Source organism: Furipterus horrens, unplaced genomic scaffold (assembly GCF_987537825.1).
Source record: "Furipterus horrens unplaced genomic scaffold, mFurHor1.1.pri manual_scaffold_8, whole genome shotgun sequence".
In the NCBI taxonomy this organism is placed as follows: Eukaryota; Metazoa; Chordata; class Mammalia; order Chiroptera; family Furipteridae; genus Furipterus; species Furipterus horrens.
In genome coordinates, this window is record NW_028327178.1 from 49,245,875 (window position 1) to 49,273,083 (window position 27,209).

At 36.1% G+C, this 27,209-nt stretch overlaps 1 protein-coding gene and 1 pseudogene across 6 annotated transcripts in view; one reads left to right on the plus strand and one right to left on the minus strand.

Annotated features, from left to right (window-relative positions):
* The window catches only part of PTPRM (protein tyrosine phosphatase receptor type M), an 883,942-nt gene that overhangs the window by 58,775 nt on the left and 797,958 nt on the right, over positions 1–27,209 (plus strand). The gene's annotated exons all lie outside the window — the stretch shown is intronic.
* Positions 25,257–25,773, minus strand: LOC150002873 (large ribosomal subunit protein uL23 pseudogene; annotated as a pseudogene).

Sequence of the window (27,209 nt, forward strand, 5' to 3'; positions counted from 1 at the left end):
ATATCTTTCCTTCTTCTCATTATTGCTACTCTCCTTTTTCTGATTTATTGATTATTTATTCTACTTGAATAATACATTATTCAAAGTTCATTTTCCCCCTCACTTTTACTCTGACTTAACACATTTTGGAACTTCTGTTTGATTTATTTATAAAATTAGCTTTAATAGGAGTCATAAATCTAGGGTGTAACAGGTAGACTGAGCAAACAAATTGGCTAAGCATTGTGACTAAAGAGTTGGTGGTGTTTTTGCTTTTGATTATACTTCTCAGGATCTTATACCTGAAAACAAACCCTCTTCACTGGTACATGTGCACTGCACCACGCCATGCCCAGACCTTTACCCTTCGTTTTCTTTGTGGCATGTTGGACAGCAAAGAGCGCACAGGATGGGACTGGCTAGCTGAGAGAGGGCTCTTTAACATTAGAAGCTTGTTTACCTTCTTAGTTTTTTCATTTTGGCCTACTCTTCAAATTAGTTTGCCAAATTAAAATAGATTAATGAGAGAAGAGTCCCCAAATGTGTTAAGTTAGCAGGGAAAAACAGATTAGGATTAAAAATATATATCTTGAATAATGAGGTGACCTTATCAAATGTGAAGTATTTATAGTTTGTATATTATTGAGAAAAATCCCAAGATATTTACTACAGTGCTTCTGAATCTTCTGGTCATATTTTCACTGCCCATAATAGCAAAGCTAGAAAGTGCCCCTCTATAATAAAATATTATTTTATTAGAAGCAAACCTATTATGAAATGCTATAAAAGAAAAAGGAAATTATACTGCATATTAGATTGTTGACCTACAGAATACCTAGAGGTAAAAGATGCAAAAGTAATTGTTATGACATGATTTAAAAGTGCTCTTTTTTCAAATTGATCTATATTGACTTATAAAGGATGCCCTCCAACTGGTGGTTGGTCAATAGAGTGTGCCTTAATCTAACCCATTTTTAAAATACAAGTATAAAATAGAGGGTATACATTTGGGGGAAATAATGCCCCAGTGTCATAGGAAATACCATGACTCTTTAATTTAGGAAGATTTGTACAAGAGGAGGTATTATTATGTCATCATTGATCCCAGTAGGCACTAACTCTTTTTTACTTCATAATAGAAGTAACATAGAAGTCTTTCCTCAAAATGACCAACATAAGCTCCTTTTGTGGAGTGTGATACCTAGCTAAACAGCTTCTTCAGGAGTTAGAGAAGAGCTTGATTAGCAGGTGTGTAAAGAGAGGTCATATTCATGAAATGTAGGAAAATAACTTGGGATAGTCATTATTGTGGTTCACTTGATAATCTTGCTCCATTGTTTTCTGTAAAGGAACTAGTATCTTGATAACTGTTTGAACGTGTGTTGGTGGGTCATAGCCATGGTGAGGAAGTATTGGAGATCATAGAGCAGATGGAAAAATTGCTTTAATGCACTGGTTTTCCAAAGAGTCCTCGACTGGAGAAGATGGCCTGCCTAACCCTAGTTGGTTCTCTGAAGTTTTACAAGCATATAAATTACTAAAGGCTAAAAAAATACAAAACAAAACAACTTGAAAGAAAAAATCCAAAAATAAATACCAAAGGACCCCATATCTACTATCTTTCAAAACCAAATAATAAGAATTTCTGTTCTACTACATCTCTGTTCATTCTTCTTTTCATACCTTGGTGTAACCTTTGATTTGAGTTTAAAACTTAAATGTTTGGTCCCAACTTAAAACAAAAAAAAAAATGAAAACATCTGGAACTGTTATTTTGAATCACCTTAAAAAAAAACTTGTGAAAAGCCTCACTATGATCAGATTTCACCTCAGTGACATTTAAGATGTATGCTACACAAAATACAGTAGCTAGCAAACCAGCTTCATAGCCCTTGTTAAGCTTTTTCCATTTTGCAAAAGCAATAGCTCTGAAATACAGAAGTGATTGCATTAAATCCTTGGCTGGCAATTTTGTGTGGGATTGGGTATTGAAATGCAGCAAAGCAAATAATGAAGGCATATGTTTACCTATAATTCTTTTTACCTTGGGAGAAGGATTAAATAGTAACAGTTTGGTTGTTGTCAAATTCTTAACAGTTGCTTTCAAGCATGAAACAGTCCCTGGGCTCTCAGGAGGATTTACTTAGCAGTTTGAATAGAGAGGTCTTTACTGCTAATGGAACTGAGATGGCAGGCTTAAGCAATAGGGTGCTTTATAGCCTCTTTAGCCACTTGAGAAGATGTAACATCAAATAGCTGAAACCATCCTGGTCTCCGTTGGTGTTTAGGAAATTGTGCAAAGATAGGTGAATAAATAATTCAGGGTTGTACGAATGTCTGGATGCCAGACGTGTGGAGACTATCTAAAAGCTTGATTCACAGCAGGTTTAGTTCTGGAGGAAACTCTGGAGCGCCTTCTTGAGCTTGGCCCCGGGGAACGTTTACAGAGAATGACATTTTCTAAGAAAGAAAGAATTTTCACTTGGGATTGACTGAGCTTTGTGAAACAACTTTCACTCGGGACTTCAATCCTGGAAATGTGTTATTCATTAAAAAAAAATTTTTTTTTTTCAGTACAGATGGTTGGCAACTACTGCGTGTGTGTATGTTTAAAATACAGGATAGTGATGATTAGAGTCTTAAGTAACTATTTAAACACGATGATATTTAATAATTAGACTTTAAGAAAACACTTGTTGAAGAGGTGGGAGAGAGGCAGTTACAGCTTGTCTGGTGATAGCTGGTTGAAGCTTCCACTTCACACTCTCTAGTCAGTCTGTTCGAATCATGGTGGAGATGTTTTCCAAATTCTAATGAGCAAGTGGAAAAGCAGGTCTTGGTATAGTCACAAAATTTCTGACTCTTTCTTGGTGTAAAGTAGGTCTGTACTCCTTTAAACACATGTGACCATATGACATCTTTAGCCAATTAAATGTCAATTCTAGTTAGAAGCATTCAGAACCAAGTGTGTGTTTCACCACCTTCTGTGCCTCCTGCCGTGGCCACTTGCCATAATTTGGCTCCCAGATGAGGGTGACTTGGAAAAGAGCCTGAGCTTCCTGCAGTAGGCATGGAGTATGAACGAGAAATTATCTATTTACTAATATTTTGTGATTGTTACTGTAGCATAAAGGCATACCCTGATTGACATACCAATAAGGTGCTAGGTTCTTGTTGAGGAAAAGAAATGTGCTCAGGAGGCACATTGGTATTTCCTTACCTTAGGCTGAGTGAAGCAGTTCCTGTGCTGAGTGCTTAAGTGAGGGATAGACAACCCAGTGGCTGCTAACCTAACACAGCTTCAACAAGGGATTGGCTTTCTCTTTAGTTTCTTTTGTTTTCTCTCATGGGTTGCCTCTAACACTTTTTTCTGTTCTTCCCTCCTCCAAGTAAGTTTTTTTTTTCAGTCCCCAAGTGGAAAGTGACTTCTCTCTTCTAGATATCTGACCCTGAGCAATGGGTTCCTAGACATCCCCTTACCTGCCACAGATGAGGAAAAACTGTCTCAAAGTTGATGAAAGTGATCACCATAATATCCTAGGGTTAGTGACTTTCTAGATCTGTTTTCATTAGGGTACATCTCAGTGCTTTATGAGAAACTGCTTTTCAGCAAAAGTCCTTCACTCTTCACGAAATTCTGGGAGCTTGGTGATCTATTATGCATTTTATAGATGGGAAATTGAGGCTCAGAGAGGTGATAATGTACTTAGATCACCCACATGACCATTACATAGTTGAACCAGCTTGAGAATATCCTGATTTCAAAACAGACCCTCTTTATATTATATTAGCACAAGACTTTTGAGTATATTTAAATAGACATAAAGAGTCAGAAATAATTAGAACAGTATGCTAGTTTTAATTGATAATCAAAATAAAAAGAATAATAAAATAATCATATCAGCTAAAACTTACATAATGTTTACTGTTTGGTGCACTGTTCAAATGCTTTAAGTAGAAAGGCTGTGAAACTTGCCAAGGTCACACAGCTAAAAACTGGCAAACTGGAATTTGAAGCCAGATTCTAGAATCCTTGCTGTAAATAACTACATTTTACTGCAAAATGAAGAAAAGTATTCTTGAATTGAATTTTATAAATAATTTTTGGCCTGCATTTTCTGAACTAGGTAGGCTATATATGCATTATTACTTTATCTTTTAAGCTTCCAGCCATCACTCCCACCCACCCTGGTAGGGGTCAGGACTGTCTTATAAGAGGAACCGATACTAGACTACCAATGGTCTGTGCCGGGTTCCCTGGTTTATTGGTTTTGTCCTTTCAAAAAAAAGCTGCCAAAAAAATGTAGGTATTTTTTGTGGGATGAAAACAATTAGAGGAAAACACTTAGTGAACTGTCTGGGGACTATGCCTGAGATTTGTTAGTCTTCCAAAGGTGCTGTCATGTGGAACCTTAAGAAGCATAGGTGCATCGGAGACAGGCCTGGATGAAAAGTCCCCTGTGGGCTGTGCTCTGGCAAAAGCTCCAGATTAATAGTGTGGTTACCCAGAGGCACACCCCAGGATAGACTTGCAGCCCTCTTGACAGTTTGGCAGTTGGTCAGTGAGGTGAGGACAGGAGAGGCCACTTGTGTCAGCTTCAGTGTAGAGGATGACAGAAAGCTCCCTTGCTGTGGGTGAGGCTCTTGTGGGGGAGGGGAGCTTAACTCTTAATTTGGGAGCCCAATTAAATCTTGACTAGGCCTGGCTTTATGTATGTATTTGTATTGAGGGAGAGAGAAAGAGAACAAAAAATGAGATTGTTGAAACAAGCCAAAGTTTGGCCAAGTTCTCTGCTGAACCTGTAATTCCTCCAAGATATTTTTTCCGGACACAAGAGGAAAAATCATTTTCTGTGACTTTCCAGTTCTAATTTTTCTGTGATTCTAGACAGGGATTTGTGTAAAATTTTTATTATACCTTTTTCATTTTTAAATCCTCAGTATGTTAACCTTGCTTATTTTAATGCAATTTGAATTTCTGGAAATTATAATTTTTCTATTTTTATTTTTGATGAAAGGTGATTTCTTGTCGGAGCAATATTTTACAGTTCAGTTACATAAAAAAGGTTTTCCTTTTAGTGTAAATATTACCTTTATTTGAAAAAATGTCTTTGTTCTTTGTAAGAAATTACTTTATGTTTTAAATCCCTTTTCTGACTAAATGCGTCCTGTATCATCATTGTCAGAAAAACTAGAAAATGCCAGAAAATTTCAAAAAGAAAATAAAAAATAATCTAATCAGTCAAAAAAGCACTGTTAACAATTTGTTGTATTTTTTTCAGATTTCCACGTATGTATATATGCATTATACATGTGTACTTCTGTATACGATAGTGAATATTCTACATATACAATTTTTATAGCTTGCCATTTTTAGTGATCAAGATCATTATTTTTCCATGCTGAGAAATAATCTTGGAAAATATGATTTTTAATAGCTGCATATGACTTAATACTACTCCATAATTTGTATATTCTTTTTGCAGTGTTGGGCATTCAGGTTGTAGCAATCTTTCACTAGGAATAGTGCTATATTGAGTGTCTTCATTTCCATGTTTTTAGGAGACTTAATAGTTTAGGTGAGAGATGATTAAGTTCTGGTGTAGCAATTTTCAACCTTTCATCTCATGGCACACATAAACTAATTACAAAAATTCTGCAGGACACCCAAAAATACATTTTTGCCAATCTGACTAAAAACAGGTATAATTTTGGTTCATTAACACTGGACAGCTATTGTTGTGGTGGCAGTTGTCTTTTTTTTTTTTTAACAATCTAAGGGAAAAGAGGTCAGACCCTTGACTAAATAGTCACGTATTGCATGTTTTAAAGTTTCTGTGGCACACCAGATGAAAATTGCTGGTCTAGAGTAATAAAAATAACTCCTATTCATAAGCTCCTTTCATATGACAGTCACTGGATCCTTTATGTTCCCTGAGACCAACCATATGAGGTGACTGGCATTATTCCCCCTAAAGAAACAGACAAAGTAGTCTGGTGCCTGCAAGATGGTAGGCTTTGGAGCTAGGATGTGAACCCAGGACTTTCTGGATCAAGCCCAGCTCTTCACTGTTCCTCTTGCTGGTTTGGTCACACGTGGAGAACACTGAGACCAAATTATGAGAGGACTATTGAAAATTGTATGGGAAAAAGTATTATGTATACACAAAACCTGCTAATACTGATGGATCTGAAAAGAGAGCATACATGAATATACTGGAAACTGTCATACAAACCCTCTTTTTCAGCTTCTGACATTAAAAAAAAAAAAGTCTAGAGTGATTTCTCTAAGGCCACACAACTAATTATTCGTAGCTGCGAGTGGGACCATAACCCCTACAGCTGGTCTTCCATGTTCTTTCCTTCCATTGTACTGGATTCTACAGGAGGTCCTAATTGCATCTGTAAAGAGGATTCTCCCCAAGTTACTGGTTTGAAATCAGTCTCTCCTGAAGTACAAGGATGGCAGTACTGTATAGCTAGATTTGAACGCCAGCTCTACCTTTTCTGAGTGACCTGAGCAAGCTAATTACCTTCTTTGTTCCTCAGTTTCCTCTTCTGTAAAATGGAGAAAACAACAGTACCTGCTACATGGGGTTGTGGTGAAGATGACAGGAGTGAGTGTGCGCTCTGCAAGGCTTCTTGAACAGTGCTTGGTGTGTAGTGAGTACTGTGTGTGTGTGGCTGCTGTCTGAGGAACCAGCCATGATTCCTTTGCCAATTCCTTCCTTTAGCTAATAATTTCAGGGACCTTAAAGGAATCTTATTTTGCTTCTTAAAAAATATATAGGAATCCTGTAAGTGCTTGAAATACACCTATAGCTATCATTGAGTATATGTTTAAGGAAAGTAGTAAGATAAAAGTATTTGAGAAAAAAAGCTTTTAGAAGGCTAAGAAAACTCCAGGTTCAAATATCTTTTTAAATAGACATTTCAAATGTCATCTTAAGTGGATTTCCTTTGTTTTCTGATATGAAAGTTGTTGAAAAAACCCAAAACAGCACAACCTAATAGCATATCAGTAAGTCAGAGATTTCGTGATTTGGTTTCATCTACTAGTAATTTTTTAGCTCTCATCACAGTGAATGCAAATAGATGTTTTAAAACTCTATAGTTTGCCACACTATTTGAATTAGTTTGCTACTTTTGGCTTAAAAATGAAGGAGGGATATGGCCTAATTCTTGCCCTATGGTGAACTTATATTGTGAGGCAAGAGGAGAGAAAATAAAGCTTTCATTAGAACTCCTTCATGCCTTCTTGCATGAAAACACTGGGAGACAGCCAGGGTGGGGGATGGGAAGAGGGTATTATCTAGATGAACTTACTCTGTCTTTGTCAGTCACCAGTGAAGTCATAGTAAGACTAGTAATAGTGGTCAGTGTGTGACATTGGCAGTCACAGGCATGAATTTGAAACCCAGGTCCACAGTGTGCGGCTGAGTGACCCAGAACAGATCACACCCATGCCTCCCATCTCCATTTTCCTGTAGAATAGAGATAATACTTCTTTCTGTGAGCACTGAATGACTTAATGCAAGACTCTAGTGATTTCACACCTTTTCCTCTGATGATAATGATATTCACTGGAGAAAGTAGATGGATCCTCAGAACTTAATTCTTCAAACCAGGACTATGCTCTAGGTTTGTTTTTAAACTAGGTTATTTTCTGACACTATCCAATCAAGTGATATGACACAGAAAATGGCATGCATTCTATGGTACGAGCACTTAACTTTGTAAAGGATTGTTATTCCCACCCCCACTTAAAAGGGTTTAGCGATCTGGACTTTAGCTGGGTTCACATAGTATATGCCTGATATACAGAGTTGAGGCAGAGAAAACGTTTCTTTATTCCACAACTTTATACATAGGGACTACAAACTGCTATTAGACACTTCAGCTGTCAACCCGATGGTAAATGACCAGAACATGTGGGGGGGGGGAGGATAAAATTTGTGTGTGGAATGAAAGGGAGCAAGCATACTGCTAACTTCCACTAGCATAGCCTTGCACTCCACCCCAACCCTCTAATTAAGCTAGTGGATCATGGATGCAATAGGTGTTCTTGTCATGACTTGTAATGTGTACAAACCCAGCACCCTTGCTCAGGTCTAAGTCTAACCTTTGTTACTCCAGTTTAGGAGTTGCTTAGGTTATAGTTGTGAGGTATTGGACATGCTCTTCTGTTCTGATTATATCCCCCATTGGAATTAATTATACTTAGCTACCGTTCACTCGGACACCAGCCTCCAGGCCTTTTCACCTGTATAGGTCGCTTAGTATTCTTCCTCTCTGCAGAGGGATTCCTTTGGTTTCCTCCTCTTTTCAAGGCTCTTGATGACTTACACTAAAATAGTGATGGAATTAGGATTCCTTCTGGAAGCTGTCACCTCCATCCCACACTGTTTCTCCTCTCCTCCTGACTCTACTGACTTGCACAGTCAGCCTTTCTGTCCTCATTTTGGGCAGCACATTATTTTCCTTTTAAATTTTTGGCCACCAAATATCACAGTCTTTTTGGGCCTCAGACATTTGCCTTTCCCTTGTGAAGGTGACAGCTCCCTCCCTTGAGGGCCTGATTAAGCCCAGAAAGGGAAGCAGTGTACTCTTTACTAATTGGGTGCTGTGTCCTGTTGTTGGCCTCCTGGTCCCTGGGAGTGAGATCCTGTCTGCCCAGAGCACCAGCCCCTCCCAGTGCACCCAGTGGGTAAAGTTTTTTAAAGGTTAAAATCCAGGTCTTTGTGTACTGGTGAAGGGAGTCTTTGGGATATAGAATGCCCAGGGATCTGGTGTAATGCTCAGTTTATTCCAGCAGGTATTTAGGAAGTACCTGCTCCCTGCTAGGGGCTCCATGATGGATCTTAAGGGACTATAAAGAGGAGGGTGGGTCCTGAGTGCTTGGGCAGTGCTTACCTTAAATGCCATCTTAAACATTTCAGATGGGGAGTTTTTGTGGTAGGGAATAGAACAGAACTCTAAGCCAGTTATTTTCCCTCTAAAAGGAGCAGTAAGGAAACCGATAGTGCAGGTTACTTAGGAAACAGGTTGTTTCTGGGATGCTAAAGTGAGCAGAGTTCCATTTATGCCAAATAAGAGGCCCTGAGGAAATGGACATTCTGCTGTATGTAGCTCCCATTAGACCTTTATATGAAAAATAAAAAGTCATCTTATTAAAGAATTTGAAGAAATTTCAAATGGTCTTATGATAGATATGCTAAATATATTTAGCATATAATTCCATAGTAATTTGTGTGTCAGGATACATATTCTATGAACCACTAATTAGGTTGTATACCAGACTGGATTTATTTGTCTGAAGCATTCATTGTTATTCACTTTAATATCAAAACATTAAAATAATTTAGAAACAAAACATATTATGTAGTGTAATGATTCTACTTAAAATTAATGCAACTGATTTAATGTATTTCTGTTATTCCCTAGAGTACTATTGTTACATGATAGTTATTATCTTTGAAATGAGTGTTGAAAGAGATAATATAGCTTTCTAAATATTGCTAATATTGTACAATACTTGATTCTAGATCAGGCATTTTATTTTATTTAAAAGAACGAAACATTTAAATCGCTGCGTGATGTCAAAACCATTAGTGTTGGAATTTTAAGAGCCACTTAAAGAAGATATTTTAATTTGAACCATAAAGAAAACTATATTAGAATTTATTTCAATCTCACTTCTTTTTTAATATATTCAAAATAAAAAATTCTCTTATTTTAAATTCTAGTTTTGTCCAGGACTGTTAATAATTCAGTCATTTAACAAATAATTGAGTGCCACTCTGTGTCAGGTGCTGATCCAAATGTTAGCATTGATAAACAAAATTGACATGAAGCCATCCATGTCTTCAGGGAGCTCCCATTTTAGTTATGTGTATTTTAGTGCACCAGGTGCCAGGCTGTGAGCTTTCTATGCATGAGCTACTTTAATTTTTATATCAACCCAAATAGGAAGCTGTTATTATCTAAATTTAACAAATGAGGAAGCTGAGGTTTTGGTGTGGTTTCCAAGCTCAAGGCTCGTAATTGACTGGTAGGTTTCCAGACCAGTTCTTTTTTACCTCAATGCAGGTTTCATGACCACTGTGTAGTTGAAAGAGACCTTTTGAATGACAGAATTAGCTTTAATGAGAAATTGGCCTAGAATCACTTAAATTTGGCATTAGGAACTTTGCTTAATAACAATGGTGGTAGACTAAGGACTCTGGGTTATAATGATGTGTCAGTATAGGTTTGCCAGTTGTAACAAATGTACCCTCTGGTGGTGAATGTTGATATAGGGAAGCTATCCATGCTTGGAGGCAGGCGTATATGGGAAATCTTTGTACCTTTCCTCATTTTTGCTATAACCTGAAACTGCTCTTAAAATTGAAAGTCTTTAAACAATTGGTGCAGACATATGGAAGTGAGCTCAGAGGAAAGCCATCAAGATGGTATGTCAACCATGTCCTATGAGGAAGATTTAAAGGGATTATTGAACTAGGATTAATGGGCACAAAGTTCTGGGAGGCAGGTTCCAGGTTAATATAAGAAAGAGCTGTCCCACCTGTCCACGAGAGGAATGGATTGCCTCATTAGTGATGAAGGGTGACTGGAGATCATGGGCTTGTGCATGTGGTCAAGAGGGTTAGGATTCAAGTATTTAGATGGATGATTGTTTATATCACATCCCCAGACCTGCTCATCTGAATTGTCCCTGTGTTGAAAGGAGGTATATATATATATATTTTGTGAGGATGTTCTACCCTGATACATTTTGATTTATATTAAGTTTAATTAGGGTAGAGACTGAGCATATAACTTTTTTACTTTTTATTTTATTATTTTTACTTTTTGACCCCCTTCACCCATTCCTCTCATCTCCCAACTCCTGCCTCTGGCAGTTGCCAATCTGTTCTCTATATTGATGAGATTTTTTTTAAGATTCCACATACAAGACAGATAACACATTATTTGTCTTTATCTGTCTAACTTATTTAATTTAGCATAATGCCCTTGAGGTCTAACCTTCTTGTTACAAATGGCAAGATTTCATTTTTATGGGTGAATAATATTCCATTGTATTTATCAGTGATCATATAGATTTATTCCATTTTTTGAAAAATAATTGATCTGCATTACTGAATTAAGTTCAAGGCATACAACATGATGATTTGATTTACATACATTGTGAAATGATTACTACAATAGGTTTAGCTAACATTCATCTTATACAAATATAATAATAAGAAAAGTAAGAGGAAAAAAAGAAAAAAATCTCCTTGTGATGAGAACTCTTAGGATCACTCTCTTAACAACTTTCATATATATATATATATGTGTGTGCGCGTGTGTGTGTGTGTGTGTGTGTGTGTGTATTTCCCCTCACCTCCTGGTAATCACAAGTCTGACAAGTCTGATCTGTTTTTCTACGAGAGTGTTTTTATTTTTTAAGTTAAATTTAATTTTTTCCATACAAGTATAAGTGAGGTCATACAGTTTTTGTTTTTGTCTATTTCACTTAGTGTAATTTCCTCTTTTTTATGACTGAATAATACATGTTCCAATGTGTGTGTGTATCACAACTTTTTTATCCATTTATCCATTGATGGACACTTAGGTTGTTTCCATGTCTTGGCTGTTGTAAATAATCAGTTATTTGAGTTAGTATTTTTGTTTCCTTTAGATATATTCTTAGAAGTTCAATTGCTGGATATTCATCTATTTTTAATTTTTTGAGGATTCTCCATACTGTTTAATCAACATAATAGGGAATCCATCTGCAGGGTAGTAGTGGTGGTGGTGTAGCAGAGATCACAGATATACAAAAGCACCCCCTCCCATTTTTGAAGAGAGTATATGGAATGTTCTTGAAACTGTACATGAAAAGTAAAAGGAGAGTTGTATTAGGAAAAAAACAGAGATATAGATGGGGACCAGAAATGTGAAAGTTTGCCCAACCATGTGAAGGATCCTAAGTGCAATTGGAAAAAATTTTAGCCTAGAGCAACACAAAGTAACAAGATTATATTGTGTGTGTGTTAGTGTATGTACAGTACACACACAAAAATATTCTTAAGGATCACTCAGGCTGTGAAGAGAATGGATTTAAAGTGTAGATGGAGAGGGGCAAGGGCGAATGATGGTAGGTGGGTTCACAGACTTGAAATATTCCAGTGAACAAGAGTGGGAAGTAAGGAGGTGTTTGGTAGCTAACATCAGTAGGGCTTGATGATAGTTTGGATAATGTGGGTGAGGGAAAGGGTGCAGGATGATGCCATGTACTTATTGAGGGAACAAGAGGCTTTGAAGCAGCCACTCTTAAGATGGCTAATGGGAGCTCAGAAAGAGAAGTCAGGTAATGGAAGCCAAGGAGGTAGATGACATTGTCAGGAAGCAAGAAAAATGTTATAGGAAGACCTCGGATGAGTGCAGAGACTGCTGATATCGAGTGCCTGTTGGATGAGGACAACCAGGATGGTGGCATCATGGAGAAGAAAGAGTATTTCCAGAGGGTGAAATTGTCAAGACAGGAAGATAGATGAGCCTGAGAAGACTGGCCTTTGCTCCCTGGCCTGGAGATCTCTGGGACTTGAGTGGGAGCATGTTATGTGTAGTGGGGGAGGCTGAAGTCAGCTAGAGGGTGAGGGGCTGGGAGACCTATTACAGATAACGCTCCTGAAAAACTGGGTTATGAAGTACGACAGTTGCTCCAAATGTGCAGAGGAGGCTTTGAAATGTTTTTTAAAAATGGAATAGGCTTTTAACCTATTTGCTGATTTATTTTAGACTAGCTTATGAGAGAAATAAATGTAGTAATGCTTTCAAAGTTTCATCTTTGTTATTTTAAAATATTTTTTATCATGAACTTGAGGAAATCTTTGCTTTGATGATGGGTTTCCATGGCCAGTGTCTGACAGAAGCAAGCCCTTGTAAAGGGAGATCAAAGTTTTGTTTTTTTCTCCTTGAGATAAGACAAATACACCATTAATACTACATTTTACCTTGTTACCTAAGAAGGGGAGGATGATTCTAGATGGATACTATAGTATTACTATGAGCTGGTGGTTTTGTTCTGGGGGCCTGAGGTCAGCTCACTTTACGTGCTGTGTGATTGTGATGGCCTGCATCCAGGATCTGATTTTCCTCTTTAACTGAGTATCACATTAAATTCAGGAGCCTTGGGGACTACCGTTCAGAATCATTTTTTCTTGTACTGATCTGCTTTTTTGGTCTGCAAATCTATGTCCTGTTTCATTTAAAACAAATGTAAGTCTTTAATTAAGAAGGTTTTAAAGTCATGAGATTACAAAGTAATCTTGAATCCAATCCTCTGGAATTTTAACCAAATCACCCAATATCGTTAAGCTCAAAGAGTCCTTTCAGCTTTAAATTGAAACTGAATTGCACTGAGAAAATATTACCCAGTCTCATCAAAATGCATGTTAATTTCCTTCTTTGTTTTTACCCTTCCTCTCTCAAATAATCAATAAGCTTGATTTTCTACAGCAGCAATTCTCAGCTTTAGTAACTGCGATAAGATATATTTATTCCCATTAACTTGGCTGTAATAGCGTATTTGTATTCAAAATGAGAGGGAGTTAACTAACACAAGGCTGGCTTTTTATTTTCATAACAGACCAGGGAATTCATTAGGGTACTCCTGAGGATTGCATAGTCCATTTTGGGAGTTAGATAATGGTTCCGAGATACAGAACTCCTTCCTGCATAGACGTATGGTTCCCTAATACTGTCCCTTTCTCCTGTGTCTGGGCTTTTCCTTTCAATTGTTTTAGTGCTACATATTCATCAGAGATGAGGCAGTAACACTAGCTGTGGGTCTTAATAAATATCTTTCTGGATATATTGAAGTATAATTGACAAATAAAAATTGTTATAAGGTATACATATGGGTATGCATGTGCATTTGATATATGCATAAGTTATAAAATTATTACCATAACCCGTTACCTTTTTTTTTGTGGTGAGAACATTTAAGATTTACTCTTAACAAATTTCAGGTATATAGTTGTACTGTGTATATACTGTACTGGTATATAGTTGAAATATTAATAACTATAGTTATCATGCTGTTCATTAGACCTCCATCCTGTATAACTGAAACTTAGTACTGTTTACCAACATCTCCCCATTCTCCCCCACCCCAGCCCCTGCAAATCACTATTCTACTCTCTCCTTCTATGAGTTTTACTTTTTTAGATTCTATATATAAGTGAGACCATGCAATAGTTGTCTTTTTGTGTCTGGCTTATTATACTCAGCATAATGTCCTCTGGGTTCTGGATGTGAATGAAATTTGATTGTCAATATATCCTGTGCTGATTGTACTCAAGTTCAACAAAATCACAAGGTATAGATGTAAAATGACACATGTGGCAAATGCTGGTTTTTCAGTTTACACTGAGAATGTGATATAATATTCTGCAATGGACACATTGTACTCAGATCTAAATCTAAGTGGAAGCCAAGTTAGCAAGTTAGCTGCCTGTAATATCAACCCAAGGGGATGATGTCAATGGTCAGTTGTCATCAAGTTGTTGGGCTAGTGTATCTCTGTCCACTGTAGCAACACCTCTATGGCAAGAGTGACACTGTGACATTTTCTGAATCAGTGGCTGTGCCATTTTTCTAGCAGTGTTCTACTACTTATTTTATAAGCAAAAACTTGAAGTGGTATCATACCTCATTCTATAGATGAAGAGAATGAGGCTCAGAGAGGTTGTGTAATTGGCCTAAAAGTTGCACAGATAATAAGGGTCAGAATTGGAATTGGAGCTCATGTTTTATTCTGAAGACAGTGTTTCTATTCGCTGTGCCCTACTGTTAAGATTTGGTGGTTCAGAGGTCTTCAGTGGCACAAATCATCTACAAGGAGCCTCAGTGCTGCAGCACTAGATCACCTTTCCATGGGCAGGGCATCTGGTTCACTTGGCTGAGAAAGGCCCCTTGGCTGCCACTGGGGGCCATGTCTCCTAATCAAGGATGTATGAAATTCTAGTTATCCATCATGCCTGCAGTCCGATAGAGTGAATATTGCAGCTGATAAATGATCTAGGGCAAATTATCTGGATTTACAGATGGTATTTGGGAAGGAGTTGTAGAGATGGAATGAAGGGGAGTTTTAATGATCTCTTACTGAAGCTATGTGCTGTTTACTGTTGGAATTAGCATGACTGATTGGTATAGTGCTCTGGAAAGCTGTGAAAACATCTAAAAAATTCAGCAATTGCCTCAGTGCCCTTAATAGTCTTATGTCCGCAATTAGCATTAACAGTCTTTCATTAATCCATTGGGTTTCTGATGCTGCACATCCTAAAGCAGGAGATAATAAAGAATCCTCAGGATTAGCCACCCATGCATCACACTACACAGTATGTCATTACAGCAGTGCTATTGAGACTGCACAGGGAGGCAGAAAATGCTAGAGCAATAATGCTCTAAAAGCAGCAGTGTGTTCCTTTTCTTCATTCAGTTCAGGGTGCTTGCTATGTGACATGGGCACGTTACTAAGCAATGGTCTGTATCATGATCTCTTACACTCTTTGGGGGCAAGTGGGTCTTATTGGATAATAAGACCTTGTTGTAAAAACAAGACATTCCAGGTGCCTCCTGGAAAGAGGAATATTGCTAAATTCAGAGAGTTCAGATTGTGCAAGTGTTGCTTGCTGAAATGGGCTTTCCTTCACATATTCCATGACCATGTCACCTAATCTGAGCAGAAGTCTCCATGTTCTTGCTCTTCCACTAATTCATCTTTTGTTGACCATGTATCAGAATTACTCAGCAAATATTTCACATCTTTTCTGGTGACTTAAAGTCCCCAGATACCTTCCCCTCCCTCTGTTCTTGGCATTCTGCCTTCTGTTTACTTCCCCATTCTTGTCAACTCTCCCTTCACTCTGCTCAGAATTCCTCATGTTGTTACCAATTTGCTCCTGCAGCTTGGCCTTTATCCAAGCTGAAGGGGAGTGTGTAGATGTTGAGTTTGATAGACCCGGTTTCAAATGTGACCTGCTCTATATATCACCTTGTCAGAGTGACCAGGCACCACTCACCTGGAACTCTTGATTCTCCCATCTTTCTTTCCAAACGCTCTTCCTGTATCTTTCCCATCTCAGTAAAGGACAGTGCCTTTTGTCTAGTTCTCAAGCTAAACAACGTGGTGTCATCCTTGCTTTCTCTGTTTCTCTCATGCCCACCATCGACCTGTTAGCAAATCCTTTTGATTCTACCATCAGAATATTTACAATCACTTTCCTTGCCATTATGTGGGTCTTTGTTAGTGTTACAAACTGGCCTTCCTGCTTCACACGTTGCCCCATGATGGTCCACTCATATACTTTCAAAATATGAACAGATTAGGGAACCTTCAATGACTCACCATTTCACTTAGCAAATTATAGGATCCTTGTCAGGGACTCCAGGTGCTGTATGATCTGCTCTCAACACCTCTCTGATTTTATCTCCTACTGCTTGCACCTTAATCCTTTTCCCCATCACATGGTCCTACTGTACTTCATACACATCACGTACTTCCTGCTTGAAGGCTTGTTCTTGCTGCTTCCCATGCCTGGAATACTCATCCCCAAGATCCCTTATGGCTTCTCTCAATTCTTTCAGGTTAAATGTCACTCCAAATGACAATACCTACCTTTGTATTATACATTAAAATACCATATTTTAAGTTTTTTGTATTTTTAATTTTTATTTGTCTATATCCACCCCAAGAATGTTCACTCCATAAAGAACAGGGTTTTATTTCCATTTTGTTCACTGCTACATCCATCTCCTTCTCCCCCTCTCCCTATCTCCTGTCTGCAATTTGAGAAATGCATACCTGTGAAATAAAGTTCAAACTCCTTACCATAACATCTGATCTTCTCTGCAGTGCAGGCCATTGCAATTAGTACCCTAGCTACACCATGTATTTACTTGACCCCAGGTTTGCCTTGGTTCTGTCTTTGTTCCCATGGCTGTGAAGGTAGCATGTGAGAAAAATTCTCTCCTCATTTTACCAGTTGAAGGCCTGGTCCTTATCTTTAATGCTCAACTCAATTGCTACCCACAGAAAAATGTGTTATATTACTCCAATTAAAAATGTATCTTCTGTCCTCTGAATTTGCTACCATGTATATAGCGTCAGTTACATTTGGCCTTATATAAGTCATTTTTCCTTGAAAACTCCTTGATGATGGATTTATTTTGATTGTATTTTTGATTATTGTATCCTTAGTTATCACCTTGAGCACTGTTTACCCAACTTACTGATAGAAACAGCTTTAAGTTCATATTTCAAGTGGTCTTAATTAGTGTGGTAATTGTATGAATTATTTACGTGAATAAGAACATGCATATAATAAATCAGAATGTGTTATTTTAATACTAAATGTCCTTAAGATAATAAAGAATTAATTATTAATGTTGCAATAGGTATACATCTTATTTTACTTTGTTTTATATATTGGTTACTAAATTGATCTCAATGGATTGTTTTTAGGATTTCAGGGGAAATGAATATTTTTACTAAAAAGTAATTACTAGCTAAGAAGAAAAAAAACTTAACTTTGCATTGAGTCTTCTAAAATATTGCCATATATTTGGAACATATGCTCCAGATGTATTTGGAATGAGTATTTCATGCATGTTAGGATTTTAAATATTTTTACAGAAGTATAGAAATATTAGAAAAAATGGACTTCTGTTCATTTTTAAATCAACATTTATTTTATATTCCCAATTTTAAAGTTCTTCTGATTTTAATGGCTAAGGCAATTTTATAGTTCAGGGCCCAAACCTCATTTTCTTATTATTTATCCTCCCATAAGTCGTACTTCATGATTTAATGCACAGTTATTTGTGTAAAGAGCTTAGTGCAGTACTCTGTGCTTAATACATAGTAAGTGCTCAATAAATATTAACTTTTATTATTCATAAAGAAGTGACTTTCCCTTTTCAGACTCCTTCTTGACTTACCATTTATCATATATTATGCTATACTTATTTTTATGTATATTCTAGCTCACTATATTTTAAGATTGCAGAAATTTTGTACATTTCATGGGATTAATAAATTATTTGTGCACTGAATAAATAATGAACTTGTGAACATTCTTTTAAAATTTAAGTAGCTTTGATTATTTGATGTTCCATAACACTGAGCCCAAACATAGTGGAAATGCCTGAGCACAGACAAGTTAATGCCTAAATGAGCCCAGAAAAAGTCACTGGAGACAGCAGGAGGCCCTGGGGACTAACCAGAAGTCACATTGCCTGTCTACAGCTTCCTGGCTAAGGCAGTTTGACTAAATTAACAGGGGATATATTACAGTGTTCAGAACCTCAAAGGCACTATAAAACCCACAGAATGCCCACTTCAACTAAATTTGATCGAGTTACACATTTGGTTAAGATTAATTACTCAGTTTATTTGTGGTTAATGACTCATTTGGCTTCCATTCATTAGAGCTAGGTAGGAAAGGAATGGAGAGAATGTCAGAGACTGCACAGCAGACAACTGCTTCTGTTTTCTGACTATAGTCAATGAAAGAATTCCTTTCTAGAAGCATTTGCTTGGGTGCCTCAAATTTTTTTTTTTTTTTGAGTTGATTTTTTTCAGAGCTGGGACCATGCCTATAACATGTTCTTTTTTTGTATACCTGTTAACCATTGAAGCACCTGGAATATAGCAGTCACTCAAGGAATACTTGGAGGGCTAGATGACACACCAGAGGCAACAGTATTCTGAGTAGAGGAGATAACTCAATTGTTAGAAATAATGCAATTCTAAGCCTCATTTGGTTCTCCCAAGGTTCTGTGTTTGCCTGGCATTAAATAATTTTCAGGTCAATGCATGTAATTGATCATTACATAATCATTGTATTATTCCATTTTCAATCTTTTCTGCCATGAGCATTCATATTTTAGTTTTCTAAATTACTTAAAATACTGTGTACAAGGTCTGTTGAGAAAAAGTCCAACCATTGTTATTATAACAAGAATGGTTTCCATGACATTGATGTTACCTGGCAGCCAAGGAGAGTGGACTGGAATGTTCGTGTGTGAACAATGACAACTTCACTGTACTAGTCAGTGGTGGTGGTAAATGCCATTGAGTGAGCATGTGTACTGTGTGGCTGTTGCATTCAAAATGACGGAATAAGTAGAGCAACGAATTTGCACCAAATTTTGCGTTAAGCTTGAACATTCCTCCACGGAAACTATTTGGATGATTCAGAAGGCCGCAGCTGTGGGCATCTGGTGATTGGCAGCTTCATCATCACAACGTGCCTGTTCATGCATCATGTCTCATGCAGAGTTTTTACGCGAAACATCAAATCACCCAGGTGACTCAGCCCCCTTCACCTCCAGGTTTGGCTCCCTGTGACTTCTGGCTTTTTCCAAAACTAAAATCATCTTTGAAAGGGAAAAGATTTCTGAGTGTCAGTGAGATTCAGGAAAGTACGACAGGGCAGCTGATGGTGATTGGGAGAACTGTGTGAGGTCCCAAGGTGCCTACTTTGAAGGGGACTGAGTCGTCATTGTCCTATGTACAATGTCTCTTGTATCTTGTATCTTCTTCAATAAATGTCTGTACTTTTCCTAGTACATGGCTGGATAACTTCTCGATAGACCTTATATCTCAGAATTGTAAGCCACTCTACCAGGTAAATAGTGAAGCTAACATGTAAGCAAGATGCATGCATCTTCTGGAGGTGCTTGCAGCCTTGCAGGAAGTGAGATCTGCTTGAGTCAGTCATCATAGAACAGGTCTGTCATTGCTGAGAGACTTAAGAGAAGTGGTTTCGTATGTAGCTGGAGAAATCCGAAGGACTTCAGAGAAGAAGTTGCATTTGAACAAGGCTTTGAAGACTACTTTGTATTTAGAGAAATGGACTAGTGGGAGATTTAGTGAGGATGTTACAGTAAGAGAAAGTAGCAGGCATGGTGATTAGTAATTGCATGGCCATATCAATGAAGTAATGGTAATTAAAAGTTTAATTTATTTATACATGTGTATGTATCTAAATAAAATATAACTTGTCAACTTTAAGGTAAATTTGATTTTTCCCTTTTATCTCCTGGTACCTGACATTTCAGAATAAAGTTTTGTTCAGTGTGGTTGTTTTTTTTTTTTTTTATTTTTTTTTTATTTGTTTTAAGTAGTGGGATGCTTCATAATAAAAGTAAAAATAAAATCGCATCATGTGCTTTCCTTTGGAGTTCTATTAGACAGCATTACTGGTTGAAGTAGGGAAGTTGAGGCTTACTCAGTAATGCTAACATGCTGCCTGTTTCCCGCTGACATTGCAGCCCCTTTACTCATGCAGTCAGCAGTATTCAGTAGGCGCCTGCTATGTGTCAGGCACTGTTTAGTGCCTTTAAATGTGCTTGTGTGACTTATGGTATGTTTTATATTCTTTTTATTTCTCCCCCTCTATTAAAATTTTCTTTGGGAGGTATAGTAAGTTCTTAATAATCATCAAATGAGTGCAAACTGAAAAATCTCAAAAGGGAATTAGGGCGTTGATGAGCAAGATGAACTTGGTGGAAATTCTGTAACAGTTTTAGACTTGAGTACAAATTTAAAGCAGTGTTTCATTAGAACAGACTGTATTTACTGTTTACTACTGTTAAAAATTTCCTTGTGTTTTGTGCTAATTTAACAGATAATTCCAAAGATGAATCAGATCAGTGTTCAAAAATCTTAATTTTTCATTTTGACTGACCTAACGACCTAATGGGGTTTTGGTAGTAACTTAAGTATGAAAGATTTTTTTCTTGGCTTTTGCCAGGAGACTAGATATTTAAAATTAGTTATATATTTATTAATACTAAAATTTATTTAGCCCATTTCAGCTTTTCTCTGATTTGAAGGTGAGAAAAATCCATTCAATCAACCAGAGAGAAACTAACAATTACCGTAATTAGTTAAAGCCTTACAGTGTACGTGACCTCTCTACCCTGCCCCCAAAATACAATTAATCACATTTCTTGGAGTGATCTGGCAAAGCCAGATTAATAGAAATAGGTTCAGAATAAAACGTCTTATCAACAGTGTTCCATCTATAAAAGGAAAGTCTTTTAGATTACAGAAGTTGAAGGTAAATAATTTTGACTGTATGTGATTAATCTAATTTCTTTTATTTTTAAATTTATGCTTCTTAATATTGTGGTCTGGAGCTCAAGTTTTTGGAAGTGGAGACAGTGTAAGAGTGTAATTAAAGTTTCAAAGTCTTTTATAAAAAGAACTACCAATGTTTCTGCCTTCTCTACATTGTATAAACTTCATTGTGGCTTATAATTTTTTTAAACATTGATCTAATTACAGGCTGTTGCAGGCATCCACCTTTTGTATCTACTCTTTTAATGATTTTTAACTTTACTTTTATTTGTTGTGATTGTAATGTAGACCGTCTTCTGAGGCAAAATCATGAAGTACTACATTACAGTGTTAAGTTATTTAAATTTGAATTGCAGTTTTAGTGCATTTGTTATCTATTATTAGGTTGGTTCTTATGTTAATTTTATATTAAGATATATGCTTGAGTCTGCCAATTATTAATTTTTCTTTTGCTTCAGCATTAATTTTTACAGTTCAAAAATGTAGATGTATTTCTTATCTTTTAGAAAATGACTTTCTATTGATTTAATCACTTGGTGCAAGACATTTCATTAATAGCACTTTTAGATTTAATTAAATATTAAATTATACCATAGGCAGTAATCATTATAAACTTTTCTCACAGTGGAAAAGTTGGTCTTCTTAAATAAATTTAACCATGTTTGTTTCTCTAAATCTGTAGTATTTTTACATTGTAAGTTTATTGGTTTCTCAGTAATGCATTTAAATTCGGTATTTCATTTCTACTTTAAAAACATTTTTTTCCTTCTGATTTGATGAACTTGTATTGCTCTAAATGCTTTTTATTTCTTATACATGTTGATGAAGCGGATACTGTCCTTGTATTGTAGAGCATGCAGTTTCTTACTGTTTCATTGACTCTGTGAACAAATAGAATGTCTTTACATTAGTTTTCTTTTCCAGTTAGAATATGTCTGTGCTTGAAAATTAATCCAGAGGATGCTGCCATATCTTAATAAGTACATCAGTAACATTAGGAAACAGACTTGTTTCATGCTTTATTTTACTTGAAACCAGATACAAGTTCCTAAATCATTCAAAAATTTTCCAGATAACTTATTTGGTGGGAATAGTGGTGATATAGTCTGTATTTAAAGATGAATGGTGGAATGGAAGAATAATCGGCAGGGGCAGATAGTGATCTAAGAAAGGAGAACGATACTTAACACTTTTCTAAATCTTAGAAAGTTAAGAAAAATATTATATACTTTATATTTTATACTTTTATATTGATGGTTAACATTTGGGGTCTCTCTTTTGCAAACCCAAAGGGAGAACATGAGTCCTGAAAAGAGGGTAATTACAAAGCTGTATTTCTGTATCTGATAGATAACTATAATCGGTAACCTTATTTACAGGATTTGATATGATACTGAGGACACAGGTATTAATTAAAGATAATTTAAAAATGAAAGACTTTTATTTATAGGCAGTAATTTGTTAGAGAATAGGGCAACAAAAAATAGGTGAAAATTTTATTGACTACTTACTATGGGTCCAGCATTGTTCTTAATGTACATTCTCATTAATCTTCACTTCCATCCATGAGGTGAATAGTATTGCAGGTATTCCATTTTATAGAACAGGAAACCGAGGCTGTAAAGTCAGTAATAATCTAAGGTAAGTTTGGGTCTGACCACATGCATGTGGAGGGGCAGGTATGTGATTTTCCAATCATCCATTCTGCCTGCATCCATGACAGACATTGCCCCAGATATTTTAGAATCTAACAGCAAGTACAGTAATCCCCCTTATCTGTGGTTTTGCTCTCCATGGTTTCAATGACTTGCAGTCAACTGTGGCCTGAAAATATTAAATGGAAAATTCTAAAACCAAACAATTCATAAGCTTTAAATTGTTCACCTTTCTGAGTAGCGTGATGAAATTTTGCACTATCATGCTCCATCCGCCTAGGATTGTGAATCATCCTTTTGTTCAGCATCTTCACACTGTATATAATTCTTCCCATTTGTCACTTAGTAGCCATGTAGTGCGTCAGATCAACTGAGGTGGTATAACAGTACTTGTGTTCAAGTAACCTTTATTTTACCTAATATTGGCCCCAAAGCACAAAAATAGTGATGCTGGCAATAAAAATATGCCAAATAAAAGCTGTAAAGTGCTTTCTTTAAGTGAAAATATATGTATATATGTATGGATGTATGTATGGATGTATGCATGTATAGGGAAAAAAATAGTACCTACAGGGTTCAGTACTATCTGTGGTCTCAGGCATTCAGTGGGGGTCTTGGAATATATCCCCACAGACAAAGGAACACTAATGTAGCTACACTAGGCTATTGACTCATGGTTCTGTGAAGAAAACTGAACATTTGTTTCTGAGAAAAACTGAACCAAAATAGAGAGCGTCCTTAAATTTTATCAACTTTCAAGGAGTGTTTTAGGCAAGAAGAGTTTCCAGTTTTTTCCTAAGAAACGCTCCACGGCATTTTCCCTGGGAAGAATGGAATATACATTAACCACCTTCAACTGTTTTTTCTCCTATGGAGATCTGGTCTTTAATATTGGCAGACTTCACATCTAATTCTTCACCTTTCATTAGAATTTTGTACCCTAATCCAAAACCCCTCAGGGATTTTATTACATTGGTTGGTGGCATTAGTCTGTCCACAGCTGGATGAGAGAGAAATTAGAAAATGGACTTTTGAGGTTAGGAAGCTAAGTAACCAGAAGAACGAATTTGTCAACTCAAATCATCTTGGGGATAGAAAAAAAAAAAGAAAAAAAAAAAATCTTTCCACAGTGTGGGAAAATAAAAGACTGAAGTGAATCCCTATTTTGTTTTTTTATTTTTCCAGTTTGATCATGTCCAGAATAGAAAAAGTTTAAGTGTCAACTCCTTGTGAGAAGCTGTGATAACATTTATGTTGTCATCTGGTATGCTTATTTGAACATTTATCACAAAAATTGTGGGCAAGTTTTACCCTTCCGTCTTCATTACCTGAGGCCACATCGACCTGAAAACATTTAAAAGGTAAAAGGGCCTGAGACTTCAGTAACAGCCTCTCAGAATTTTATTACTTAAAAAAAAGTAATCCTTGTATTATCTTTTAATACTGATATCATAATAAATTTTCCCTATTTGGGAACTTGATAGCATCTAGGGAATGAACTTTACGTGCTGGTTTTTAAAACATATTCTTTCACAATATTTAGGAATATAGTATAGTATTTTATTAAATATAAATTTAGTGTTTTTTAAAATAAGTATTCTTTATGTTATGTTACAAGAGCAAAGACTTAAGATTCCTTTGTGAAATTATGAGACGGCAGCACTCATGACAGAAAACATGTTTCTCATAATTATTGTCTGGGTGCTCACTTTCAATGACTTGTGCTTTGTTTTTCCTAGTATAATTCTTTATAAAATAACACGTTATGTACTGACATGGCATGAAATAAAAGCCATTATTGAAAACCTGTTTCTTAATAAGGCTCAAAGATACATTTCTTTATTTTTAGTGTGAATCCATGTTTTTTACATTATTTCATTGGACTGTGAAATCAAAATTACATTCTTTAACCAGTTAAGCAAATATGCAATTTAAAATAATAAGGGTTTTTTCTTAAGCAGCACAAAGTTGCAAATTTTTACTCAATTATTTTTTTTCTTTTATTGCATTGGTATATATAAACACAATTCTTGAATGGGTAATCCATTGATTAATTTCAAAATATCATTAAAACAATTTAATACCCATGAAGTCAATTAAAATGTTAAAAGGCAAGAAAACTTGTATTAGTCAGGCAGCACATAATGAAACAATAATTATGTAGTAATTTGTTTTTGAACAAATTTCATGTGTATTAGTATTATTATAGTAAGAATGTTTTTCTCTTAAAAGTAGCATATTAATTGAAGTGCCATAAAAGTAATATTTCATAATACTTTGAGAGTTTCCAGTTACTAAAGCTGTTCTGATATTAATTCTTTTGCAAAATGAGTGAATTTTAAAAATAAACACTTCTTTATGTTTATAAATTTGTTTCTTCTATATTGTATTACTCTTTCTTAGTGTGAAGGACACTTGCATTTATTTTCTTTTTAAATCAGACAGTCTTTATTAAATGCAGAAACATTTTTTTTTTTAATAGAATAAAATTTTTATATTTAGAATTAGCCAGCTGGACTCAGTTTAGATGATCCCAATTTTGTTGGCAACGTCCAAAGCATCATAGTCTGGAGCCAGTCGAACATATGCCTTCTTCTCTCCATCAGGCCTAATCAGGGTGTTGACCTTGGCCACATCAATGTCATAGAGCTTCTTCACAGCCTGTTTGATCTGGTGCTTGTTGGCCTTGACATCCACAATGAACACGAGTGTATTGTTGTCTTCTATCTTCTTCATGGCTGACTCAGTAGTCAGGGGGAACTTGATGATAGCATAGTGGTCAAGCTTGTTTCTCCTCGGAGCACTCTTGCGAGGATATTTAGGCTGCCTTCGGAGCCGCAGTGTCTTAGGCCTCCGGAAGGTAGGTGACGTGCGGATCTTCTTTTTTTTGTGGCTGTGGACGCCTTTTAGCACTGCTTTCTTTGCCTTCAAAGCCTTTGCCTTGGCTTTGGCTTTGGGAGGGGCAGGAGCTTCCTTCTTCGCTTTGGGCGCCATCTTCGTGGAAAGAATGCAGAAACATTTTTAACTGACGCAGTTGATCCACTAATACTCTTCATTATTTCTGTAAAACATGCTAATTAATGTCCACTCTATTAAACACAGTAGAATTGTACATCTAGAAGAGTCAGTTGTATGTGTTCTCAACCCTTTTTATGCTGACTCTATTTGTAATTTAATTAATTTACAAAATTACAAGGAAACTAATGAAAGTGAGTAGGGGATAGAAAGAGTTGTCCTTTAAAAACAGATGAATCCTTTGGAAAGACTAAAGGTGAGCTGTTGTAGAGGGAAAAAAATGCGATTGGGCTAAGGTAAGCAAGCGAGCTGAAAAAAAACTAGAAAAGAATTAGAGGATGCTTTAAACTGTGAAGCTGAGAAAAAGCATAATTGGTTGAGGTTTATTCAAGACAGATGAGTGAGAGCTCTAATCAGCAGACCTGTTATTCTGAGAAAAGAAATTGGCTAGACATTAGATTAGAGAATGATATACACTTACATTACTTACATTCAAAATAAGTTACTTCATTTATTTAGTTTTCTTTAACTGTCATTCTGAAACTTCTTTTCAATTAACCAGAAAACTATACCTTAAGGTTGAATGAAGCCTTCTATTCTAATGATTACTATTAAATATTCAATATGTTTGCTTCATTGATTTTATTTCAGTTTATATAGTGTATGTCTATGTAAAACTTTTGCCAGCTGTTTCAAACAGATATATATCTTCTGTCATGTGAAAGTAAGTAGAAAAAGGATTTTTTTCCCCCTAAAACTCTTTAAAAATTTGTGGGATTAAACTTTGGAGTAGTTCTGCAGGAATGATATGTTTTTAGGTAAAACTCAACAAGTATTTAATTAAATATTACATATTTTATTGATAAAAGACAGTTTTTAACTTAATTATTAAAACCTAATTTTAAAGACACACCTATTTAACAGAATTTACTAGAACAGTTCAGTATCAGGTACATTTGTATGCCTGTGATTTAACCGTGTTGCAGTTCTCCTTGTGTAACCATTTTAACAACTCTAGGAAAATCCTGTTTAGAAATGAAATTGACTCATGACTCACCTGTTTTATCAAAATGGTAAGTTTTGGTTTTCTTTTGTTTGGATCACTTCTAATCATGGAAAAAAAGACATTTTGAGAAAGCTTGTATAAATAAAACTTAAAACCATTTTTAGTGGTAGAATACTGAAATGCCTCTTTATTTTTGCAAAGCATTATTAGCAAAAATGCTAATATAAGCCATATAGTCTCAAAGGCACTGATTGCTTGAGCTATCTTCTCTGCCACTATAAAATGCTTCTTACTTAGGCTGCAGACCAATAATAATTCACTATACAACACAGATAATGACCAATATAAATATAAATACTATATGATTCCATTTATATGAGCTGCCCAAAATAGTTAGTTTCATTGAGACACAAAA